Source organism: Pipra filicauda, unplaced genomic scaffold (genome assembly GCF_003945595.2).
Source record: "Pipra filicauda isolate LSUMZ 115617 unplaced genomic scaffold, ASM394559v2 scaffold100_size2392355_pilon, whole genome shotgun sequence".
Classification (NCBI taxonomy): Eukaryota; Metazoa; Chordata; class Aves; order Passeriformes; family Pipridae; genus Pipra; species Pipra filicauda.
Genome location: NW_024103441.1, coordinates 375,449 through 387,557, shown reverse-complemented (window position 1 = coordinate 387,557; position 12,109 = coordinate 375,449). Strand labels below are relative to the sequence as shown.

General features: G+C 49.0%; 1 protein-coding gene and 1 long non-coding RNA gene across 8 annotated transcripts in view; one reads left to right on the top strand and one right to left on the bottom strand.

The window, feature by feature from the left end:
- LOC113998503 (DAB2 interacting protein) overlaps window positions 1–12,109 on the bottom strand; it is a 201,300-nt gene that overhangs the window by 147,361 nt on the left and 41,830 nt on the right. The gene's annotated exons all lie outside the window — the stretch shown is intronic.
- LOC120323141 lies at window positions 3,938–4,741 on the top strand. The gene is made up of 2 exons (XR_005563328.1): window positions 3,938–4,154; window positions 4,600–4,741. It is a non-coding gene; the product is annotated as an uncharacterized LOC120323141 (long non-coding RNA).

The window sequence follows — 12,109 nt, the reverse complement described above, 5'->3', positions numbered from 1 at the left end:
TGCATTGCCCTCGATCAAAATATTCATATCACAAAATGAATTAACTCCTAAAAATATTTTTGTGTTTCAGCAGCACACTCGCTGTTGTGTTGCTGCAGGGAAGGAGTTGATAAAAAGTCTGGCATCGCCGACTTTCTGGGCCAAATTTATGAGTTATTATCAGCAGAAGTCTCAGCTATTTACTGTGTGTTCTCCTACAATGGCTTCGTGCTAAGAGGGCAGGGAAAAAAGATGAACCTCTCAGGAAGTGGCTGCAGGGCATCACTCTCCTTGGAAGTGGAGTGTGTTTTAACTCCAGGGGGGGAGAAGAAAAGGGATTTACACCTGAGACTCCCCCAGCAGCAGGAACAGGCACTCGGGGGGTTGAATCTCGTGACAACATCCCACTGAAAGCAGCATCTCTGCTGGCAAGTGAAATGAAAGATTAACTTGATTACACGTGCTATGTAAAGCTTACTTCCTGATTAATTAATAGATTAGGCACTTCCAATTCATGTTTAAATGCCTGATAATGATCTTGTGCTCATATAACAAATCACTGATTTATATACACACAATCTAAGCTTCATTTTTCATGTGACAGATTATTTTCTTCCTTTCCTTGCCACATAATTTGCAAACTGCACTGCAGATAGAGTTGCTCGTTTCACTTGCTTTTTTGGCATCAGATTGCTCAGCCAAGGAATATTTTGGCAAGAATGCTCTTTAGCCATCTTCCTTATCAGCCTGACATGACAGTGCAGCACAGAAAACACCCTCTGGTTTAAAAGAATTCCCCGTTAGCAAGTTGAAAACTGAAAATGCAGCTATTGTTTTTAAAGGCAGGTTTACAGAAACCGACTGGAAATCCTGCAATCAGTTTTTAAACACCATTGTGAGGGTGGTTTATTTGAATCCACGTCCTTCCTTCTGGCACAACAACACGGTGCTGCTCTGAGAGACGTGATTGTCCCAGTGCCCCGGATTGCAAAAGGTGGAAAAACCTCCTGAGAATAACAGGAATGTGAAAAACAGCCCGAGAGCAAAGCAAGGGCCGGGATGTTTTGGGGTGTGGAACCTCAGAGCACCCAACATCTGCAGTGCCTGAGCTCTGCTGAGCCCCCCCTGCAAAGTCCCACCCCTGGGTCGGCACCTCAGAAGCCCTGTGGGGACAATCTGAGGAATGACACTGAATAAAAGTATTGGAAAGCCTCTAGCAAGGCACATAGAGCCCAAAATGCTCTTCTACTGCAGTATCAGTTCAAATTGGAAGTTTTCTGCTTGTTTTCCCAGTTATTCATACAGATTTGCCACTCTCAAGAGTCTGTAGTCCACGTGTTCCCATTCCATTAATGTTGCCATTATATATTTAGAGGGAAAAATCTACTGAAAAAAACCCTCTTCCTACTGAATTTATATCCTTTTTCCTTCTAATAGACTGACTTTTACTGGATCAACAAGTCTAACTCTTTCCTCCAAGCCCTTGCAAAGGAGTATCCAACAAGAGCTTGTCTTCACATCCCAGTACATCCCTGTGGCAGCAGTTGGATGATCTGGTTTGCAGGGTTTGTACAACTCTTTAGTCAAAATGTTACATTAATGCAAAGAAGGCAGTTTTCTGTTTGGTGTTTTATCTAAAACAGTTGGGTGGCCCCGAAGCAGTCTTGGTAGGAGGCACAAAGAGTAGCTCCCAACTGACACAGCACGTGCAGGAATCATCCCCCCTTTTCCTTGTTCTCCAGCCTAAAAATGACCTGTGTTGTTGGCCCCTGTGCTGACCCTCACAAAGGTCCCTCTGATGGAAACATGGGGCCCTAAAAGAGAGCACCCAGCCAAGCAGGGCCCAGCAGTGCCCACCCTGGGGTGGTTCAGCAGCAGCACTGGACAGCCGGCCTTGGGTTTGCATTAGAGAGGGAAATGCAAACACCTGCTGCAACTCCCAGTGCAGGATTTCAGCACAAGGACGAGCTCAACGTGACTTTGATATAGAACACAACTGAGTCTGCAGCCCCTAAACAATGCCCAGATATATCTAAATATATATCTATATATATCAGGGCAGAAAGAGCCCCACCAGACTGCCCAGCTCCCAGCAGACCCGGCAGGATTCTGCTTCACAGCTCAAACTGCATAGCCAGTCTTTGCTAATCCCAGTCTAACTCGAAACTCTACTTATCTTTTCCTTTCTAAATCATCCCCAGGACAAGAGTAGAACCTCTTTTGAAATGTAAAGGCTCTATAATAAAATTTAGAAAGCACATATGGTACAAATATCAAGCGTGAACATCTCTTCCCATCTCGTACGATTCAAAGCCTGTGCAAACAGCACTTTTCCCTCGTTTTGATCATGCAGCCAAAATGAGTCATCTGTGAACAATTATGGCTCTGGCAGGGGCCTGACTGGTGGAGAATGAAAGGAAACACTTTATTATTGAAATGATCAGTATGCCAAGCTGAGAGGCGACTGCAGAGAATGTTAAGAGTCCTTTGTCCTCCTTCAGCCAAGGAAAATCAGGAGCAGTGGATGCAGCACCTCCCGCTCGGACACCTGAGCACACCTGAGCTCGGGATGGGCAGAGCAAAGCACAGGGAAGGGGGAGCTGTGGGGATGAGCAAGGGAATGCACGGCAGGAAAAGAAACACAGCCTTAAAGCAGGAGGCCTGGCTTAAGGAAGTGTTGGTTATTCCTGGCTTAGATCTCCCAGAGGAGTCGTGAAGGCGTTAAAGGAACACACAGTCAGAGGCCGCGGAGCTGAAACACGAAACTATTAAAGGACATTTGTTGGGAGTTTGGGACTGGCTGAGTTTAACAGGCTCCTCTGAAAGGAGATGAATGGAATTCCCCTCAAGGAATAAAAATAGCAACGTACCAATTTAGCAGGAACACGAATCTCCCCGTGTGCAGCCCATCTGAGCAGTGATGCTGCTGTGGCTGGGTCTGCTGCCGGGGGGCAGGTAAGGATCCCTGGAATTCTGAGGGTAGCTGGGGATGGGGGCTGCTCACTGAGGGGTGGGCAGGGCAGGGAACTGGGTATGTTACTGGGCTGAGGGACTGGGCAAATGAGACAAGATGATTTAAAAATCAGACTATGAACTACATATGAGCGAGTAATCCTTGGCCCTTTTTCCATGAGCAATGAAAGAGATGTTGGAGGAAGACTTCCTTGGGATCAATATTCCGACAGCAGGACCTCTCAGGTCCGAACATCAGCTGAAAAATACCCTTTACTGTCTGAGAAGCTGAGCTTTGACAACCTCTGGAATAGATTGTACCACCCTCACCACAGTTTGGGCAGCACAGATCCCTAAAACTAAGTGGTCTGGCAGGCCTGGGGCCCAGACTAAGCTCACAGGCTTTATACCACGTTGGAAAGCTGCTGGCTCACCAGTGTGAGGGGATTCTTGCTGGCCAAGGCTAAAATGCAACTTCCCTGTGAACCTGAGCTGGGTAGGGAACATTTCCAGACAGGGTATTTGTCTTGGCAGGTGACAGGGAGCAATCAGCCTTGGAAAAAGCCAGATCCTGCCTCCTTCAGGGTCTCACAGAGATCAGGAACCCCAGTCTTACTGCACCAGGGTAAATGCAACAGACTCCAGAATCCCTGGAAGTGCAGGGATTTTGGAGGGTCCTGTTTAGCTCTGTACAAACAGAACTCATCAGGGCAGGGACACAGAGTTCCTCCAGATCTGCTCTGGACGAGGCAGCCTGGCAAGCACTGACACACCTGAGGGGGTAAAACACCCTCCAGCAGTGCTGGAAACAGGCACCAGGAATAGGAACTTCCCCAAATGCTCGTTCTTTGCAATTCCATGAAGTAGCCCGTGGTTACCTTCCCACAGTAAGTGGCAACACTCCATGGAAGGCACCTTGTTCCAGTCAAGAGCCGTCTGGAATCTCACCTTGGCAACAACTGGAGTGCTCCTTTTGTTTGGGTCGTGTCACTCCCACACTTCATCCCATAACACACAGAGCTGTACAAACCAGCACAATCCAGGGGATTGTGGAGCTTTTCCCAGCCATGTCCGTGCTGGACCTCGCACCCTGTGCCCCTCTGTGCGATTTGTTCTGGCTTTGCTGAGCGTCCCCGGGGCACAAATGAGCCCTGAGAGTCCATCAGTGCTCCGACCATTCCCACAGAATCCTTTCAGTTTAAGCCACATAAACCAGAGGCAAGGTCAGCGGGCTCGGAGAAACCTCTGCTGCACACACGGAGCGCGGGGGGACAGGGCAGGAGGGAGGGAGGGACCCCGAGCGCTGCGGCAGCACCTCCAGCTCTGAGGGACACTGCTCTGGTCTGGGGACGGACCTGCTGCCGGTCCTGGGCTGACAGCGAGGTTTTCCCCAGCCCAGCAGATTCTTTCACAAGGGAACACTGAGAAGTGCCCGGCTCTGCTGGGCTGGGCTGGGCTGGGCTGGGCTGGGCTGGGCTCGGCTCGGCTGGGCTCGGCTCGGCTCGGCTCGGCTCCGCACGGCTCTGCTGCCGCCCGGAGGCGGGAGGGCGCCGGCTCCGCACGGGAATCACTCCCACAACACGCGTTAGGCGCTTCCCAAGAGCGGTTTTCCTCTTAAGTTTTTGGCGGAACTTACGGAACATGTTTTCTTTTTTTCCCTCCCCCCAGAAACCAGAGAGAAACCCCCCAAGCTTCTCATACCCGAATAAACTCGGCCTCAGCATTAAACATCACCGGGGAAAAGAAATACAAGGCATAAAAAATACATATCTGCTAATAGAATAAATGCACTGTGAATATACAAAAATAATAATATAACAATGTGAAATATTGTGACTATTATAATATTTACAATAAATATTGTAATAAAATAATGTAAATATATACAAATATATAATAAATACCTACTCTGCAATTCCTTTGTACAGTCATTTTCATGCCCAGATGATAAAGAATATTATTACTCAGTTGGAAACCCCGGTGAGGTTTCCAAGTGAGTTTGTTACTCGAGGCTTCAGCAATTCCAGCTTACAAAAAACCCCAACAAACCACAAATGCTTGTGTTTGGGAATAACATTTAACTGAGGAGCAGTCCAGGTGAGCCAGTGACAGGACAGCTGAGGAGTGAAGTCAGTGACAGAGCAGCAGATTTATGTATGTGTAGGCTTTCCTTTTAGTAATAACTGAGGTTTATCAGGTGGGTTCCTCACTCGTGGTGCTGCACCCAAGGGAAGATTGCCCAGATTTCACACACAAAGAGGTAAAGTGGGTTTGTTTTTTGGCTTGCACTTCATTTGGTGTTTGGTTCATGAAAAAGGAGCCTATTCTATGAGATGCTGAACAGTCTGAGGTCAAATTAGCAAACCTCTTCCACACGTGCTTAATTCCAAGAACATGACTAAAGGAAATCCAAACACCCCAGGTTTCATTGCTTCCATCTGGAAGAGCCCAGCCCTGGGCACGCTCCGAATCCTTCACCCCGAGCAGTTCCTGGCCATCACAAAGCTTTTATAGCCCTGCCTGGGAACCTCCCCAGCTTTCCCAACCTGCTTTTTTCCATGTCATACTCAAAAGCATATGTGGGTTTAATAATTGCTAATCCAATGACTGTATTACTTTATTGTGTGCAACTGAGTTAAATGTGCCAGCATCCAAGGATCCCAGAGCCCTGGGTGGAACTGGATGTCTGGAATGTGCCTCTGCTCCAGCACCACGTGGGATCCAGTCCATGCCCACTCTGGAACACGGGCTGTGCCCGTGGCTGGTGACATGTGGGATCCAGCCCATGCCCACTCTGGAACACGGGCTGTGCCCGTGGCTGGTGACATGTGGGATCCAGCCCATGCCCCCTCTGGAACACGGGCTGTGCCCGTGGCTGGAGACATGTGGGATCCAGCCCATGCCCACTCTGGAACACGGGTTGTGCCCGTGGCAGGCGCTGCCCAGGGATGGGACCCCGAGCTGGGAACTGAGGGGTGGTTTGGAGCAGAGTTTAAGGGATGTGTTTTCTCTACCAAAAAGGGATCAGAGGAGAACTGAAGAACAGGATTATTGCTGCAGTGCACTCTGAGACCTTGGTTTGGACACGAGGAGAATGGAGAGGGACTTGCTCGGTGTTTTGTGACCATCAGACGAAGCAGCTGCCACTCTCTGCCAACTCCACCATGCCATGGTGCCCATTCCCAGGGGATGTTCCCCTCTCCACTGGCAGTGGCACCGGGCTGAGCACACAGAGTGGGTTTGGCACAGCTGTCCTGTCTCCAGGGATGGTGTCACTTGGCTGTCCCCTGGGAGGGCTCTGACCCACGGGCCCAGCTCCCAAAGCCCAGAGCACTTCCAGAAGGTGCCAAAGCTGACTAAGAGCATCCCACCAGGAGAGCAGGATGTGGAGGAAGCTTCTGGCTATCTGCCAGGCCTCGCCACTCCGCTTTTTCATTTTTAGTTTCTGCTCTTTGCTGGAAAGTTTCTACTTATGCTCCCGTTGCCATGGCAACTGCATTTCTTGCCTTTCTTCTCTAGCATTAAATTTTTTATTTGATTTCCCTTCTTCCCAAGACATGACTCTCTTTTCCTTTTGTAAAAAGGAATTAAGTGTTGTCTTCTCTTTGCTTGGTGATATTTTTAAAGGAGGTTAACAGAGACTTTACTCTCAAAGTGATGCAGAATCTGTCTGGAACAGCAGCAGAGGTGATCTCCCAGGGAGGAATGTCAGGGGATTCCCCTGCAGAAAACCCATTTACTGTAATTATCTTAACAAGGTTATGACATGTGAGAGTTCCAGATACTGTTGAACCCAACATTTTTTAAAAATTGGCTGCTTGTCTTTATGAGACCAGACCTGGCCATTTTCTCTACAACTAAACATTCTATTTTTTCTTTTAAGCATTACTTGTGGCTGCTGAGCAGTCTCAGGGGAACACGTAACAGTTTCATAATTGGAGCTGCACTAGGAACGTGGCCTTCACTTCCAGACTGGAAGAGAATTCAACTCTTTTCACTGACAGTGTTCTCATCTGGCTGGGAGTGGGGGTTGGGGTGGGTGACAAGCCAAAGGGCCCCTTCCCCTGCCACAGCAGTGCCCTGCACCCCCTCACACAGAGACAAAACCCCCAGAACCAACAGAGCTTTAGCTAATTAATTTGTCTTGCCCTTGCCGTGTTGGGACTGAATCCATCTGACAACCTGAATAAATTGGAGAATGCCAAAATTCATCAGAATAGCAAATCTGGATTAGATCTCCCCATTTGGTTTTTCCAGGCTTTGGGTTCCTCATAAACACAATTTATATGCTGCAAAGCCCTGAAATAATAGAGGCTTTCATGCCAGTTCACTATGAAAGATTCCCTCCACATCTGAATTCTCCAGCACATTCAGGCCATAAAGTGACCCTCCTGTACAGCTGTAGATTACAAGGTTTCCAGTCTTTATCTCTGCCTGGTGGGATTTCACAGTAAATTCTTTCAGGACTGAATAATTAAAAGAAGCAAACCCACAGCATTTGGCTCACAAGGCAACACAAACAAATCTGTCCATGGGTGCTATCTTGTTTGCAGCACATGTGCACAGATTTACATGTAGGATTGAGGCTTAGTGCTCTGTTTGTTTGGATTTTTTCATTATTCAGTACCCCAAGCACAAGGTAAATTATATAAAAACTGAATATGGAACAACTTTAAGAGTGAGCTGCCTTTATGATCATCTTAAATCATTTTATTAACCCAATTTTGCATTTTTTTTTTAGATTATTACTACTTGGAAGAAATAAGGTAAATGGGTCAGGAGTGAGGAGTCCAATGTCCCATACTTGGTTCATGCTTCTCTCCTGCTCTCGAATTCCCTCCTCCAATGAATATCTAGGTCAGGAATTCACAGGATCTTATAAAAACCTGGCAGTGTTCAGTGTGTTTGCCAGCCAAGCTATTTTAATTGTCGGATATTAAACGTATCTGCCAAGATCCGCATCGTAAAACCCCATTACAACATCCACCGGCATAAACTCCCCGTCCACGGCTCCACTGCAGCCAGATCCCCCAGCTGGAGTCAGGCAGGAGAGAAGTTTCAGACAGCTCAGCATGGCCTCCCTGGAGCTGACAGGACTGGGGGTTCAAGGAGCTGCTTTAGGTGGAGTCCCCCAAACCGCAGCCGTGACGCGGCTTTTCTGTGGCCACGGAGGCCCCGTGTCTGCGCTGCCTCAACCCCCAGTGTGGCACTGATGGAGGCAGAGCTCCCTCAGCTCCCCCAGCTGCTGTGCTGAGCAGGGAACATCCAGCAGCCCCTGCTCATCCTCGCCTGGCTGAATGATTTGCTGGCCAGACTTCAGAGAGAGACTCAGCGAGTCCTTCCCGGCGTGCCAGGATTTGTGAGCTGCTGCTGCCGGGCTGTGATTGTGGTGAGAAACGCTCATCCATCACTGCAGCTCCCCCACCACGGCTGCAGGTACAGCAAGGAAGAGGTTTTGACCTGCTCTGCTGGAAAACACTCTGATCTTGCAGATAAAGATGCCAATGCTGTCCTGGTGACAGGCTGAGAGCCACCCGTGCCCTCCCGCCCCGAGGGGCACGACCACCCCCAGAGCAGGGGCAAGAGGAGGCTGGAATTCCAATCTGCTCATCCCCATTGCTGCACTCAGGGACACCAAGCTCTCAAAGGAATCCCAATGTTTTTGTGGATGTTGCTGGGCTGGTGGTTTGTTGGTGTCAGAACGGTGTCCACTCATCCCACTGCACTTCCCACCAAGGACAATCCTTGTTCTTTATTGCTTTTCATACCATATTAAGGAGTCCATCCTATCCAGCAAACACACCTCCTAAGGATGCAAATGCTCCCTTCAGTGGCTGCAATTCCTGTTTTAGAATCACAGAATCATGGAATGGGTTGGGTTGGAAGGGACCTTAAAGCCCATCCAGTTCCACCCCCTGCCCTGGGCAGGGACACCTCCCACTAGCCCAGGTTGCTCCAAGCCCTGTCCAGCCTGGCCTTGGACACTTCCAGGGATGGGGCAGCCACAGCTTCTCTGGGCAACCTGTGCCAGGGCTTCACCACCCTCACAGACATTGATTTCTTCCCAATATCCCATCTAACCCTGCCCTCTGGCAGTGGGAAGCCATTCTCCCTTGTCCTGTCACTCCAGGCCCTTGTCCCAAGTCCCTCTCCAGCTCTTTTGGAGCCACTTTAGGCACTGGAAGGGGCTCTAAGGTCTCCCTGGAGCCTTCTCTTCCCCAGGCTGGACAGCACCACTCTCAGCCTGTGTCCATAGCAGAGGTTCATCCCTCAACATCCATCCTAAATGATCCAGCACTGCAGTCTGACAGAGGGTGTCCCTCTCCCAGTCTCTGTTCCTGAGCTATCTGAGCCCCATGACAAAGGTTTCCTCCTCTCTGTGAAGCACAACCTGAAAATCATCATCACTTAGTCCCCAGTGGGACAACAGAATCCCTGTAGGTAAAACCAGGACTGAATGGGGATTCCTGGGAATCTCTACAATCCTTATCACCCCCATTATTGCCTCAGCCAAATTTACAAACTCTCCTCTAACAGCACTGCTGCCTTCCCACCTTCCCAATGACACTCAGACTCGAATCACTCTCATTAATTTCCTGGGGTCTAATAGAACACAATCTTAACACGATTTATTGGGACCATTAAAATTCAGAAAACATTCCGTGCTCCATAAAGCACAGCAAATGTATTTGCTGCAGTCAGGGAAACTCTGCTGCCCAGAGCTGGGCAGGAACTCGGCACAGCCCGGGTGGGAGCCGCGGGCCCCCCAAAGCACGTGTTCAGATCCTCCCTCAGGGCTGTGTTGGCAGCTGGGGGGCAGCTGAAGGGCCCCCACAGCTCCAAGGGCCTCCTACACCTGGAGAGGCACTAAAAAGACTCAGAAAATTGAAGGTTTGGAGCATTTCTGGTTGTGTGTTGTGCTCAGTGGCAGACACCACCCCGTGCTGCCGAAGGCTGGTTACCAGGAGGGGCTTGGAGAGTTCCCGTTGTAATTCTTGGGAAACCAAGGAAAACTGAAGCTTCTAAAGTTCATTAAACAGGGAACCAATCTATCAGACAAACACAACATCCACAATAAAGAGGCTTTGGGTTTCACAAGAGACAGTGTGGTGAAGAGAGAGGAGCCCTGCTCTGTCCCCCCCGCTCTGCTGCAGATGGAAGGGATGAGACGCCTGTGGGAGCTCCTGGGAAGTGCCACTGGCAGCTCAGCAGAGCTCTCAGATCCACTCAGCCTGGAATTCCGTGTCCCTGGGATGCCAAGATGGAAAATACAACAGTGCAGGGCACGCTAGAAAATGTTCCTGTTGGAGCAATGGGCCAGCAGTGCCTTTGGACACAGTTCCACTGCAGGAAGGTCCATCAGGGACCGGGAGGTCACACAGCTGCCATTCCCACCAGTTCTGCCAAAAACTGTGACCAATTTTAGAGCTGTACATTTATACAATCTCATATCTTAAGCTCCCTTAACCAAAGACAAAAATAAATGGATTTTTCACCCACCAACTCACAAGAACCCTGGTTGGAATCACTACAAATGTGTAAAAAGGCTGCAAGCATTTGGCTACACCACACTCAAGCCCTGATACATGGATTTATTGGATGAAATCACTTTATTCGAAACAGATCACCAAAGAGCCAGCTTGCAATCAGACTGCCTTGGAGAAGAGATGTCACGCCAGACATTTTTCCAGTTACTTATAAAATAATCAGTTGTTTAAAGTTATCTCTCTATGAGAGGTAATTATGAAGTGAATTTAGAATATAATTGCCCTGAACACGGATAAACTCGTGTTCTACCCTGAGTAAGCACTCCAGGCAGGTGATAAATTGCCAAAGTAATGCTACATCAGTTTAACTTCCTGCCGAGTCACCCTGTACTGCTCCAGCCCTGCACAGAATAGCCCCGGCTTTCATTACTAATAAAACACAGAATTAATTACTCAAAATAAAAGAGGCCTTGAAAATGTGCCCAGACGCTGAACCACGCTGGCTTTTGCATTCTTTCCCCCTTTTTTTTTTCCTCTTACAAAGGAACCTCAACCCCATGGCTCGTTATTCCTTTAAACTCAGCTGCACCACATGCAGGTTCCTGCCAGGTCTCTCTTATTCCCAGGTGGATGCTCACGACCAGCAGATACTCTCTGGTCATGGTACCCCCATCAAAATACTGAAGCTGATGGCTGACAGCTCTATAAATTTCATTTCTCTGACTGGATTATGAGCTCAGTTTTGGAAATTCAGTCAAGCCATGGAAATATTTTAGACTGGGATCCAAATCTTTCAAATGTCTAGCGCTGGACTGGAATCCTCCAGGGACTTCCAGGCAATTCTGCTCCAGCCCGAACAAGAAGGATTCTAGACTTGTTATTATTAACAGCTGGGAATCTTTATTTCCCTACTCTACTGTAAGAAGGATTCCAGCTTTTCCCAGAACATGCAGGTTTTTGCAGAGGAGAGCTGTGCCTGTTTTCATCTTGGCAGTTCTCCAGAAATTTGCTTCAAGATAAAACGGTCCCGCCAGGTTTGTAGGAAACTTTAGCTCATGTCCCATTTGTGTTATTCCCCAACACATGGATGCAGGGCTCTGACAGTGGGAGACCTGCATCCTCCTCCTCCTCCTCCCAAGTGACCTTGTCACGAGCGGGACAAGGAACAGGCCGTAAAACTTTAGAGAAACACAAACACACGGACGAGGTTTCCACCAATTCATAACCGGGGCGTTGAAAAGCTTCTGGGCAGATGTCCAGCCCCTCTGGCAGCTACAGCTCATGCAGGAAGAAAACATGGGAGAAAGAGGCAAATCCAAGAAGCACAAGAGGCCTCCAGCAGCCAAGCAGCTGCACAAGGAGCCCGGGATGGGCTCTGCAGGGTCAGTGTGGCCGTGGCAGCACCAGCCCAGCACGACAGGGCTGAGCACCAACCTCGACTTGGGACCTCACCCAATAAATTCCCTTCATGGCACCTCCATTCATCTTGGTGACCTTTAGTTCCCCCTTTGTCTGCTCAGAGAATCCCCCCTGCTGTGGGTGAACAGTTATGCAGAGAGGAGGGCTGGGATGGTTTCTCTGACTGTCAGAGACAGCCTGAGAGCTGCTTTCTCTACCTACCAGTGTTTCCCTGCAACACCTCACCATCTGAGAACATATTTGGTCTGCTGAGCAACTGTTGAGTCTCCAGT